This window comes from Castor canadensis, chromosome 14 (assembly GCF_047511655.1).
Source record: "Castor canadensis chromosome 14, mCasCan1.hap1v2, whole genome shotgun sequence".
Classification (NCBI taxonomy): Eukaryota; Metazoa; Chordata; class Mammalia; order Rodentia; family Castoridae; genus Castor; species Castor canadensis.
In genome coordinates this window covers 102,232,916-102,245,863 of record NC_133399.1, presented here as the reverse complement: position 1 = coordinate 102,245,863, position 12,948 = coordinate 102,232,916, and positions in this window count along the sequence as shown.

The window sequence follows — 12,948 nt, the reverse complement described above, 5'->3', positions numbered from 1 at the left end:
GGAGGAGAGAGATAGGCCTACCGTCAATAATGGCCATTACCCTGGGCTCCCGTGAAGTTATGGTCATTGGGCCTGGGAGTCCTGGACTATGTCAGTCATCAGCTGCACTCACCAGTCCTAAAAAATCAGTTAGGGAGGAGGGACGTGGGGGGGCTTAGACCCTCCACCTTGAGGGGTGGAGGGGCAGTCCATCACCCAGTGGCCCTCCTGTTTGCACTTAGGACATGGCCCCGGTGGGCAGCGTGGTTTAGGACAAGCAAGGGTCCAGTGTCCCTCAAGGCCACACCGAAAACACGGGCCAGGAGGTGTCCGGGATTTTCCCTGGCCTTGGGAGTTAGAGGTCGGAGGCTTTTGTCGGAGGGCTTGTGCCAACATCTGGAATTTAGCCTTATCTCTCCTCTCCTTATCAGCCCTTACTTGTTCTTCTTGGTAATTATAGACTTTGAAGGCCATATTTAAAATTTCAGCCTGTGGAGTCTGAGGGCCATTTTCTAGCCTTTTAAGTTTTTTTTCTGATATCTGGGGCTGAGTGGGAGATAAAGTGGGTCATAAGGATAATTGTCCCATCCTTAGTTTCAGGGTCAACTTTTGTATGGCGTCATAGTGCCTCTGTAAGCCGGGACAAGAAACTAGCTAGATTTTCCTCTTTTTCTTGTTGGATTTCTCTGAGCTTATCAAAATTAACAACCTTTTGGGCCGACTTTTTTAATCTCACCACTAACCAGGTAACCATATGATCCCTAAGCGTTCTGTCACCGGTTTGGTAATTCCAATGAGGCTCCTCAGTAGGGATTGCTGTAGCTCCTACAGGATGGGCGGGGGTGGTGCGATGGACCTCATCTGCATGTGCCCTAGCTGTGTCCCAGACCTGTTGTTTCTCCTCTGTAAGGAGGGTGGAGGAAAGAATGAGATAGATGTCATGCCAAGTAAGGTCATAGGATTGAGCCAAGTATTGAAATTCCTTAACATAGAATCAGGGTTAGTGGTGAAGGAGCCAAGGTGCTCTTCTATCTGAGAGAGGTCAGTGAAAGAAAAGGGGACATGGACCCTCACAATGCCTTCCGCTCCAGCCACTTCCTGGAGAGGGTAGATGGAAACCGGCTGACTGGGGGGGTCCGTGAGAGCAAGTTTTGGGGGGGCTCATGGGATCCTGTGGTCCTGGGTGGGTGGAAGGGCAGGCAGAAGGAGGGGTGGGAGGAGAAGTGGGAGCTGAACAATGAAAGCCCATCTTTAATAAGGTGGAGGATCGTTAGCAGGGTCGAAAGAAGGGAAAGCTTCAGAGTCAGGAGGGGATTCAGAGAAGGATTTGGCTGGTTTTGAGACTGGTTTAGAGGCTAGTAGGACCTGTGCAGGGGAACAGGAGGTACAGAGGGAAGGTTTGGTGTGGAGATTAAAAAAGGATCGGACATAGAGAAGTTCCTTCCACTTACCAGTGGACTCACAGAAATTGTATAGATCCCTTAAAATATTGTGATCAAAAGTGCCATTAAGTGGCCATTTGGAGGCATTGTCCAATGGACATTGGGGCCAGGCCCGATTACAGAGAAAAATGACCTTTCGGGGCTTAAGATCAGGCATGAGGCATAGGGGCCCAAAGTTGGCCAGGAGACATCCCAATGGGGAGTCTGAGGGAATTTTGGAAGGTCTAACTCCCATGGTGAAGGCCTGACCTGAGGAGGGATATGGTGGGCGTCCCCGAAATATCAGGTTCTCAGGAGAGAGAGAGAAATGTGGAACACACCACCCAGAGGGAACGTCTTCACCACGGGGGGCAGGGGCACAGTCCCTAGTGGGGAGCCCGGTTCCCAGGACAAAAGCGAGCTGAGAGAGAGAGAGAGATCACAGCTCTGCCTGTGAGGAGGACTCACTGAGGGAGAGAGGACCTTGAGGGAAGATTGGCGGTGGTGGATGGCAGTTGGAGGTGCTCTGGGGCGGAGGAACTTCTCTGTGACCTAGTGAGAGAATGGCGTTTTTTTAGGATTGGGGGTCCCGGTAAAGCAGCTCAGATCCCGGAGGAAAGCCAGGAGAGCAAGGTCAGTGCCGGGAACTCAACTCGGGACCAGGTCTCGGCACCAAATGTTAGGAAAAAAGCCGCACAAAGAAAACTCACGAGAAAACTCACGTCCAAGGGCAGGGTTTAATGGCAGGTACAAGGTAGTGCAGGAAGAGGAAAGAAAAAGGGAAGGGGTTCAGGCCAGGCATGGCCTTTTATAGAAGAGGAAGGGTAAGGGGTTGGTGCATGCGCCAGGGGTCCTTGATGGAGGTGGAGCTTGAGTGGAGCTTGTTTTTGGGAGCACGGGAAACCTTGTTAAGGGGAGGGGCTGTTTACTGGGAATGGCTCCATTTTCCATGAGGTGCCGCTGATTTATAAAATGGTGGCATTGTTGTTCTATCAGTGACAAGTAGGCATTGTGTACCTCCTGAAGGAGTGCGATATGAAGTACGCAGAACTGTTTTATTTTTGACAAAAAAAATGAAATTAAATCTGATCAAGCTGTTAGATGTAGGAAATATTGCTTAATACTAACTTTGTTTCCTCAACAAATAATGTCAACCAAGAGACTTTATTGTGTAAGGTGTGGACCTTATTGGATCCTAGTTACACAAAGAATCATATAAAACTCAGGTGTGAGACAATCAGATGATTTCAATATTAACTGGATACCTGATTATATTAGTGAATTGTTTTGAGGGCAGCGATACTGTGGTTATGTTTTATTTCACATCTTTAAGCTGGATATGGTGCTGCACACCTGTATTCCCAGCTACTTGGGAGGCGGAGGCAGGAGGATCTCAAGTTCCATGCCAGCCTGGCAATGTTAGCAAAAACCTATTTTAGAAACAAAATAAAAACAAAAGGGCCAGGGACGTAGGTCAAGTGATAGAGTACATTTAAACACAAACACAGGGCCCTAAATTCAATGCCCAGTAGCACCAAAAAAAAAAAAAAAAAAGTCTGTAATTAAAGACACACGTAATGAATTCATGACTGGTCAGGTACTGGGGGCTCACACCTATAATCCCAGCTACTTGGGAGGCTGAGATCAGGATGATCAAGGTTTGAGGACATCCTGGACTAACAGTTCAAGAGACCCCCCATCTCCAGAATAACCGCAGAAAAATGGACTGGAAATGTGGCTCACATGGCAGAGCACCTGCTTTGCAAACGCAGAGCCCTCAGTTCAAACCCCATCCCCCCGAACCCCCACCCCCCAACCCCACCAAAAAAACCCCACCAAAAACAAAGGTTGTGACTGAAACTATCAGATATTTGTGGCAAGGGAATGGCTGGGACAAGAGTAGGGAAATAACAATGGTATACACTTTGTATTCTTATATCCAGCACAGAGCCCAGCTCTTAGATACCATTCAATATTTTTTAATGAAGAAATAAAGACATGCGTAAGACCAGTGTTATGTTTTAAATATGAAATGTTCCCCATAGGCTATGTGTTGAACACTTGGTTCCCAGCTGGTGGTGCTATTTTGGAAGGTTCTGGAAACTTTAGGAGGTGGGGCCTTAGCTGGAGGAAGTAGGTCCCGGGGGACTTGCCTTTAAGGTTATACCTGGCCTCAGCTCCCTTCTTTGCTTTCTGCTTCCTGTCCACCATGTGGTGAGCAGCCTTCTTGTCTTCCTGCTCCCACCACCATGATATTCTACCTCACCATGCAAAGGAGCAGGGCTGGCAGAGTGGCTCAAGTGGTAGAACTCCTGCCTAGCCGGCATGAAGCCCTGAGTTCAAACCCTAGTGTTGCATAAAAAAAAAGAATCAAAGGAGCCAAAGACTATGGATGAAAATTTCAAACCATGAACCAAAATAAATCCTTCTTCCATTAAGTTGTTCCCATCAGGTAGTTTGTCACAGCAATGAGAAAAGTAACTAATACAAGGTGCATTCCAGTTTCATCTCTGCCAGTAAATAGCTGCATGGTCTCAGGTAAGCTGGTTTTCTCTGAGATGCTACTCAGTGAATAAAAATTTCTCAGTGGGACCTGGAGGCTTTTCCTAGTTCTGGGGGTGAGGGGAGGGACCTCACAACAGTTTCTTACCTTGGGTTGCAATCAAAGAATTGATCAGAGTTCATAGTAAATCAACAAGGTTTATTGAAAGTGAAAGTAGCACCATCGAGGGAGAAAGGTGAACTGGAATAGCGCAGCTCAAGAGCACTGTCCTCTGGGGTTGATCTGGTTTTTATGTAGTTTGAGTCAGGCTTGTGGGAAAGACCTGGGTGTCTTTGAAAGTGACTGGCAAATTTGATCAACAGCCAGATGTTATGTAACTTATTTCTGACTGTGCATGTCCCTCCCCATAATTCACTCTGCTATAATTGTATGCATGAAATACAAGTAATACTCATGAAGTCTTATGTAGAGTAAAGCACCTGAAAGATTACTTAGGGTGACAGGTGGGCTATACTGTACCTGCCTTTAGAACTGGTAGGAACCAGTTATCTCCCCACTCCTCCTTGCTGGATATAAGGAACCACAAGAACACAGGTGTTATCGGAAAATTGGGCATTTCTGGGTGATCTGAGGGAGGTTTAAATCATATCTCCCTGGCTGGCTCAAGTGATAGAGTGCCTACCTAGTAAACATAGGGCCCTGAGTTTAAGCCCCAGTACCACCAAAAAACCCCTGTTTAGATCATATCTCCCCTGCCATCTACCAGTCTTCACATTAACCCTGTAGGCCCTGGACTCCTACACAAGTGTTACCACGCTGAGTGGTCTAAGCAGACACTAGTTCAGAACCCAAGTTCTTATGTCACCTGAACAGAGACACAAATTGCAAAGCAGTAGCAAAACTTCATTGAAAGAAAAAGTAAGAAGTAATGCAAGAGAAAAAAAGCAGTGGGCTCCTGCCAGGTGGCATAGAAGCAATCATCTCTTTGTTTAAAGACCAATTTATAAATTGTAAGGTGGGAATAATTGGTTAGGGTGGTTGGCAGGTGTACTTAACACAACCTTACCACATAATATGGGTGTGCTGTGTTTGCGCTTATGCTTATTTTGGGGTCTTTAATTGTATGTATGTGATGTGACCAATATTCATAGGGTCTTAAGAAAAAGAGGTCAAATTGGCGGCAGACCTCTCTTTTATCAGGCAAACCAGCTCAGAAGTCTCCCTTTGGAAACTATCTTGCAAAGACATTTAACTGTTGGGGTATTTACAACTTAGAGGGGATTTATTACTTTAGAGGTGGCTCATGGTGGTGCTGGGAGAGTAGTGAAAAAACCTAATGTGTGCATATCTGTTTACTTAAAAGAAGGGAGTCCCTTGGTGGGTTATTTTCCCTGGTACTAGCCTGTCTCACTAGCACACACATTGGGATTCCTTTTTTTTTTCTTGCTGTACTGAGGTTTGAACTCATGGTGTACACCTCAAGCCACTCCACCCTTTTTTGTGAAGGGTTTTTTCAAGATAGGGTTTGTGAACTAGGCATGAGCGACCGGTGCCCAGCTTCAGATTCTTTCTTCCTCACATATGTACTCTAAGTACTATAAGCTGTGTGAGTGAGGACAGAAGCCCTTTAAATCTTGGGGCCAGAAGAACAAAATTTCAACTAAATGTTACTGTATTGTTGCAGTGATCTATTTACTCATGCCCTGATGTGTTTTTGGTGAGACACATAAAACATCCTGGTCTCCAGTCACAACTTACAAACATCTCAGGGGTTCAGACAGGACACCACTGTCATGACGGTCTGTCATTTAACAGCTTCATGCCTCAATCATGATGAATGGCCTCCTGAGAGAGTCATCCAGTACTATGGTCCTGCCACCTGGGCAGAAGACGGGTCCTGGGGCTATTGCACCCCTATATACATATGCTCGACTGCATCATCAGGCTGCAGGCTGTTGCTGAAATTATAACTAATGAAACTGCAAGAGCCCTCAATTTGCTGGCAAAACAAAGCACTAGGTGCACAATGCCATCTATCAAAACCACTTGCCTTTAGACTATTTGCTGGCTTCTGAGGGAGGAGTTTGTGGAAAGTTTAACCTGAGAAACTGCTGCTAACAGATTGATGGTGAAGGAAAGATCATAGAAGGGATCACAGACAGAATAAGAAAGCTTGCCCATGTCCCCATCCAGACTTGGAGAGGACGGGATCCCAATGACCTATTTGAAAGATGGTTCTCTGCCTTGGGTGGTTTCAAAACCCTGATAGGAGCAATGGGCCTAGTCCTGGGAGCATGGTTAATGCTGCCATGCCTGGTTCCCCTGGTATTGTGGTCTATCAGGGCCTTTATAGAGGCCATTATAGAAAGAAAAATGGCCACACATATAATGATGCTGTGGAAATACAAACTCCTAGATCAAGGTGATGCTCTTTGACCCTAGGTGGGTCCAAGCATCACAGGGGGAATGATGTAGCGGGGAGGAGGACCAGAAAAGAAACAGACAAGTTTGTGTTCTGATAATGAATCAGGATGAAGGGGTGGCATAGCAGAGAGGTAAAACCTAAAGAATTGAAACATGAAGAAGGTCACATAGCACTGAGAGAATGAAATAGCCAATAAAGTCACATGCAACCATATATGGGTTAAGCTTTGCTTTTTGCTCTGTAACTTGCTTGCAAGGGTATATAAGGTGAGACCCCTTTGTTCTTGGGGCTCAGCCTTTGGACATGAGTCTGCTGAGTCTGTGCCAGCACAATAAAATGTTGCTTCCTGCTAAACTGCCTCAGTGTCCCATATCTCAGTTTGAGATTCCTGCAATAAGTAGGCAAGGAAAACACCATTCAAGAGAAGCCTTTTATTGGGCCTAACATTACAACACCAAGGAGCAACACAAGAAGGTGTCTCCTGCCTGACTTGAAAAGTAAGCTGAACAGCAAAAAGGGCATGTGACATGGGTGTCTGCACCAATCACAGATCTCAACACAGTCCTTCATGCAAATGAAAGATAGTGTTTGTCTAAATCACAGGCCTTTGCTGGGCCACTAGGAACATGCTCTCCTTCTGACCCGGGTGAAAATGACTGCTAAAGTTCACCAAGGCTTGTGATGGCAAGTTCAGTGCAAGCTATTTGAAACAATCATGGAATAATGGCAAGTTCAGAGTTGTGTTTAGCAGCAAGCAGCTGTGGTTGCAGTGTAGCTTCTCCAAGACATCTGTGGAGTGTTCAGAGCAGCTGGAGTTGGCATGAGGGCTGTCTGGCCTCATGTGTGGCTGACAGTTTTCCACTCAAGGCAGCTGGAGTACCAGGGAAGAGTCTAACAGCTGTCAGTTAGGGAGTCAAAATGCCTCAGCCCCCAAATCTTATTTAAAGGAAAAAAACAACAGTAAGAGGGGTGTTTACAATAAAAGTCTGTCATTAACATTAACAGTGCCTTCACAGTGCTTATCTCCTGCTTTAGTGCTCCCGGGGAGATGTGAGTCCTTCTGATCTGTCTCAAAAGGGCAAACCACTATTCCCCAAACTGGAGAGTCAGACAGGCATATACAGATATCACAACACAGACTTTGGTGGGAACCAGTATTGGGTTAGGCAACTACAGTTGAATTGCTTGGGGCTCACAGTAGACAAACCTAAAAGCTAAAAATAACAGGGAGGCCAGTCTTAGGGAAACCTCAAACAATTGTGAGTTTTACCTCTGAGAGTTCTATCAGGTTCTCTCTGTGATGATCTAAAACTTCTCTCTTCCTTATAATGGGAGTGGGGAGAGAAAGCATCATTTAAAAATATACAAGAGGAGATCCAAGATGGTGACTAGAGGGAGGAAGCAGACAGAGTGAGCTCCATAAATAAAAAATATTGTTGAGACACTGGAGCCACACTAGGCAGAAAAAAAACACCAAGAAGAAGCAAAAATCCAACACCTTGAATCCCCAGCCCGCACAAAGCTTCTCCATGCCACGTTACACTGAGAAACCAGGAGGGCTCCTGCAATACCAGATGCCAGCTCCAAATCTGCTTGGGAGATCCAGACCAACAGTTCACTTTTGGTTAGTACCCCATCTCTCCCTGTTGATTCTTTGGTCCTATTTTTTTTTCTTTTCTTTCTTTTTCTTCTTACCCTTTCCTTCTAGATCTCATTTCTTTTATTATTGTAAGCTAGCTAATACTAAATTACACACAGAACAGGGACAGTAATAGCACCAAGTGGAATGATGGGAAGATGGAAAAGGATGGAAACCATTCTTTCCCAAAAAAATAAATTAGTATAGGAGTCAGAGGGAAATAAAGAAAATGGATACCCAGTTCCAGACCGCAACAAAACAAAGATAGACTATCTCAAGAAACCCAACGAAGCCCACAGGAACATCCTGAAAGAAGAAATCCTGCAAGAAATTACTGAGAATTTCATGGAGATGATATTAGACAAGGTCAACCAAAATGTACAGGAGGCACTCAAGAAATTCCAAGACAATAAAAACAAAAAATATGAGAAGACACAAAACAAAAAGTGAACTCATAGGAGCCCTAAATAAATACCAAAGTGAAACAGAGAACACTTTTTATAAAAAGATAAGTGAATTAAGGATGAAAATTGACAATATTAAACAGGAACTGACCCATGATATGGAAAACCTCAGGAAAAAAAATGAAACAGAAATACAAAACACAATGGAAGGCCATTTCAGCAGACAAGAACAAGCAGAAGACAGAATTTCAGAACTTGAAGATGAAATAGAAATTAAAGGAAAAACTGAAGAACTATTACTTAAACAACTCAAAACCTGTGAAAGGAATATGCAAGAACTCACTGACTCCATCAACAGACCAAACCTGAGAATCATGGGTATTGAAGAAGGAGAAGAGGTACAAGCAAAAGGAATTTGTAATATATTCAACAAAATAATAACAGAAAATTTCTCAAATCTAGAGAATGCTATGCCCATTTAGGTACAGGAAGCCTCCAGAACACTGAATAGACTTGACCAAAATAGAACTACCCCATGACATATTATCATTAAAACAACAAGCACAGAGACTAGAGAAAGAATATTGAAGGCTGTAAGAGAGAAAAAACAAATAACGTGCAAAGGTAAACCCATCAAAGTCACAACAGATTTGTCAACAGAAACATTAAAAGCAAGAAAATCATGGAGTGAGGTTTTCTGGGCACTGAATGAAAATAACTTCAACCCTAGGATACTCTACCCGGCAAAACTATCATTCAAAATAGATGGAGCAATAAAAATCTTCCATGATAAGCAGAAGCTAAAACAATATGTGACCACCAAGCCACCTCTACAAAAGATTCTTCAAAGAATCCCGCACGCAGAAAGTGAAAGCAAACAAAACCATGAAAGGACATGCAGTACCAAACCACAGAAGAAGAAAAGGCAAGAAAGGAGACTGTGACATTGATTGAGCTGCACACAATCAAACCCTTAAACAACTAAGACAACTACATGACAGGAATCACCACAAACCTATCAATACTAACACTGAATATTAATGGACTTAATTCCCCCATCAAAAGACACCATCTGGCAAACTGGATTAAAAAGGAAGACCCAACAATCTGTTGCTTATAGGAGACCCATCTCATTGACAGAAATAAGCACTGGCTTAGGGTGAAAGGTTGGAAGAAGATTTACCAAGCCAAGGGTCCCCGAAACAGGCAGGAGTAGCAATACTTATCTCAGACAAAGTAGACTTCAAAAAACATTGATCAAATGAGATAAAAAAGGACACTCCATACTAATAAAAGGGGAAATACACCAAAAGGAAATAACAATTATCAACCTATATGTACCCAACATCAATACACCAATTTCATCAAACATACTCTGAAGGACCTAAAAACATATATAGACTCCAACACAATGGTAGTGGAGACCTTTATACCCCCCTATGATCAATAGATAGGTCATACAAACAAAAAATCAATAAAGAAGTCCTAGATCTAAATCACACCATATATCAAATGGACTTAGCCAATGTCTACAGAATATTTCATCCAAATTCTGCACAATATACATTCTTCTCAGCAGCACATGGAACCTTCTCCAAAATTGATCCTATCTTAGGGCACAAAGCAAGCCTCAGCAAATATAAGAAGACAGAAATAATCCCATATATTCTATCTGATCACAATGCATTAAAAGTGGAACTCAAACAAAAACAATAGTAAAAAACATGCAAACAGTTGGAAGCTGAACAACACATTGCTCAATGATCAATGGGTCATTGATGAAATAAAAGAGGAAATTAAAAGTTTTCCTGGAAGTTATTGAAAATGAAAACATGACCTACTGGAACCTATGGGACACAGCAAAGGCAGAACTAAGAGGAAAGTTTATAGCCAAGAGTGCATATATTAAAAGGACAGAAAGAGCGCAAATCAATGACCTAATGCTACATCTCAAACTCCTAGAAAAACAAGAACAAGCAAATCCCAAAACAAACAGGAGAGAAAAAATAAAAATTAGAGCTGAAATAAATGAAATAGAAACAACAACAACAAAAAAAAACTATGCAAAGAATCAATGAAACAAAAAGTTGGTTCTTTGAAAAAATAAACAAGATTGATAGACCCCTGGCAAACCTGACTAAAATAAGGAGAGAAAAAAACCCAAATCGGGGCTGGTGAAATGGCTCAGGTGGTAACAGCACCTGTTTAACAAGTATGAAGCCCTGAGTTCAAACCCCAGCACCACCAAAAAAAAAAAAAAAAAAACCCCAAATCAATAAAATCAGAAATGCAAAAGGGGAGATACAACAAACACCATGGAAATCCAGGAAATCATCAGAGACTACTTTGAGAACCTATATTCAAATAAATTTGAAAATCTTAAAGAAATGGACAAATTTCTACATACTTATGACGATCCAAAATTGACCAAGAGGAAATTAATCACCTGAATAGATCTATAACACAAAATGAAATTGAAGCAGCAATAAAGAGTCTCCCAAAAAAGAAAAGTCCAGGACCTGATGGACTCTCTGCTGAATTCCATCAGACCTTTAAAGAACTGATACCAACCTTCCTTAAACTTTTTCATGAAATAGAAAGGGAAGGAAAACTGCCAAACACATTTTATGAAGCCAGTATTACACTCATCACAAAACCAGACAAAGACACCTCCAAAAAGGAGAACTATAGGCCAATCTCCTTAATGAACATTGATGCAAAAATCCTCAATAAAATAATGGCAAACCAAATTCAACAACACATCAAAAAGATTATTCACCACGACCAAGTAAGCTTCATTCCAGGAATGCAGGGGTGGTTCAACATACGAAAATCAATAAACATAATAAACTAAATTAACAGAAGCAAAGACAAAAACCACTTGATCATCTCAATAGATGCAGAAAAAGCCTTTGACAGGATCCAACACCACTTCATGATAAAAGCTCTAAGAAAACTAGGAATAGAAGGAAAGGTCCTCAACATTATAAAAGCTATATATGACAAACCTACAGCCAGCATTATACTTAACAGAGAAAAACTGAAACCATTCCCTCTAAAATCAGGAACCAGACAAGGATGCCCACTATCTCCACTCCTATTCAACATAGTACTGGAATTCCTTGCCAGAGCAATGAGGCAAGAAGAAGGAATAAAAGGAATACAAATAGGTAAAGAAACTGTCAAAATATCCCTATTTGCAGACAACATGATCCTATACCTTAAAGACCCAAAAAACTCTACCCAAAAACTCCTAGACACCATAAACAGCTACAGCAAGATGGCAGGATACAAAATCAACTTACAAAAATCATTAGCTTCTCTAAACAACAAACAAACTGAGAAGGAATATATGGAAACAATTCCATTTACAATAGCCTCAAAAAAAAATAAAATACCAAGGAGTAAACTTAACAAAGATGTGAATTATCTCTACAAGGAGAACTATAAACCCCTGAAGAAAGAGATCGAGGAAGAACAGAAGATGGAGAAATCTCCCATGCTCATGGATTGGTAGAATCAACATAGTAAAAATGGCTATACTACCAAAAGAAATCTACATGTTTAATGCAATTCCCATCAAAATCCCAATGACATTCATCACAGAATGAAAAATCTACCATAAAATTCATTTGGAAACACAAGAGACCACGAGTAGCCAAGGCAATACTCAGTCAAACGAGCAATGCTGGAGGTATCACAATACCTGACTTCAAACTATATTACAAAGCAATAATAAAAACTGCATGGTACTAGCACAAAAACAGACATGAAGACCAGTGGAACAGAATAGAGGACCCAGATACGAATCCACACAACTATACCCACCTCATTTTTGACAAAGGCACTAAAAATATAAGATGGAGAAAAGACAGCCTCTTCAACAAATGTTGTTGAGAAAAGTGGTTAACCGTCTGCAAAACCTGAAACTAGATCCATGTTTGTCACCCTGTACTAGTATCAACTCAAAATGGATCAAGAACCTTAATATCAGACCCAAAAACTCTAAAGTTGGTACAGGAAAGAGCAGGAAACACTCTGGAAGTAATAGGTATAGAAAAGGACTTCCTCAATAGAACCCCAGCAGCACAGCAACTAAGAGATAGCATAGATAAATGGGACTTCATAAAACTAAAAAGCTTCTGCACAACAAAAGAAATGGTCTCTAAACTGAACAGAACACCCACAGAGTGGGAGAAAATATTTGCCAGCTACACATCAGACAAAGGACTGATAACCAGAATATACAGAGAACTTAAGAAACTAAACTCTCCCCAAATCAATGAACCAATAAAGAAATGGGCAACTGAACTAAACAGAACTTTCTCAAAGAAGAAATTCAAATGGTCAAAAAGCACATGAAAAAATGCTCACCATCCCTGGCCATAAAGGAAATGTAAATCAAAACCACACTAAGATTCCACCTCACCCCTGTTAGAATAGCCATCATTAGCAACACCACTAACAACAGGTGTTGGTGAGGATGTGGGGAAAAAGGAACCCTCATACACTGCTGGTGGGAATGCAAACTAGTACAACCACTCTGAAAAAAAATTTGGAGGTTTCTTAAAAATCTA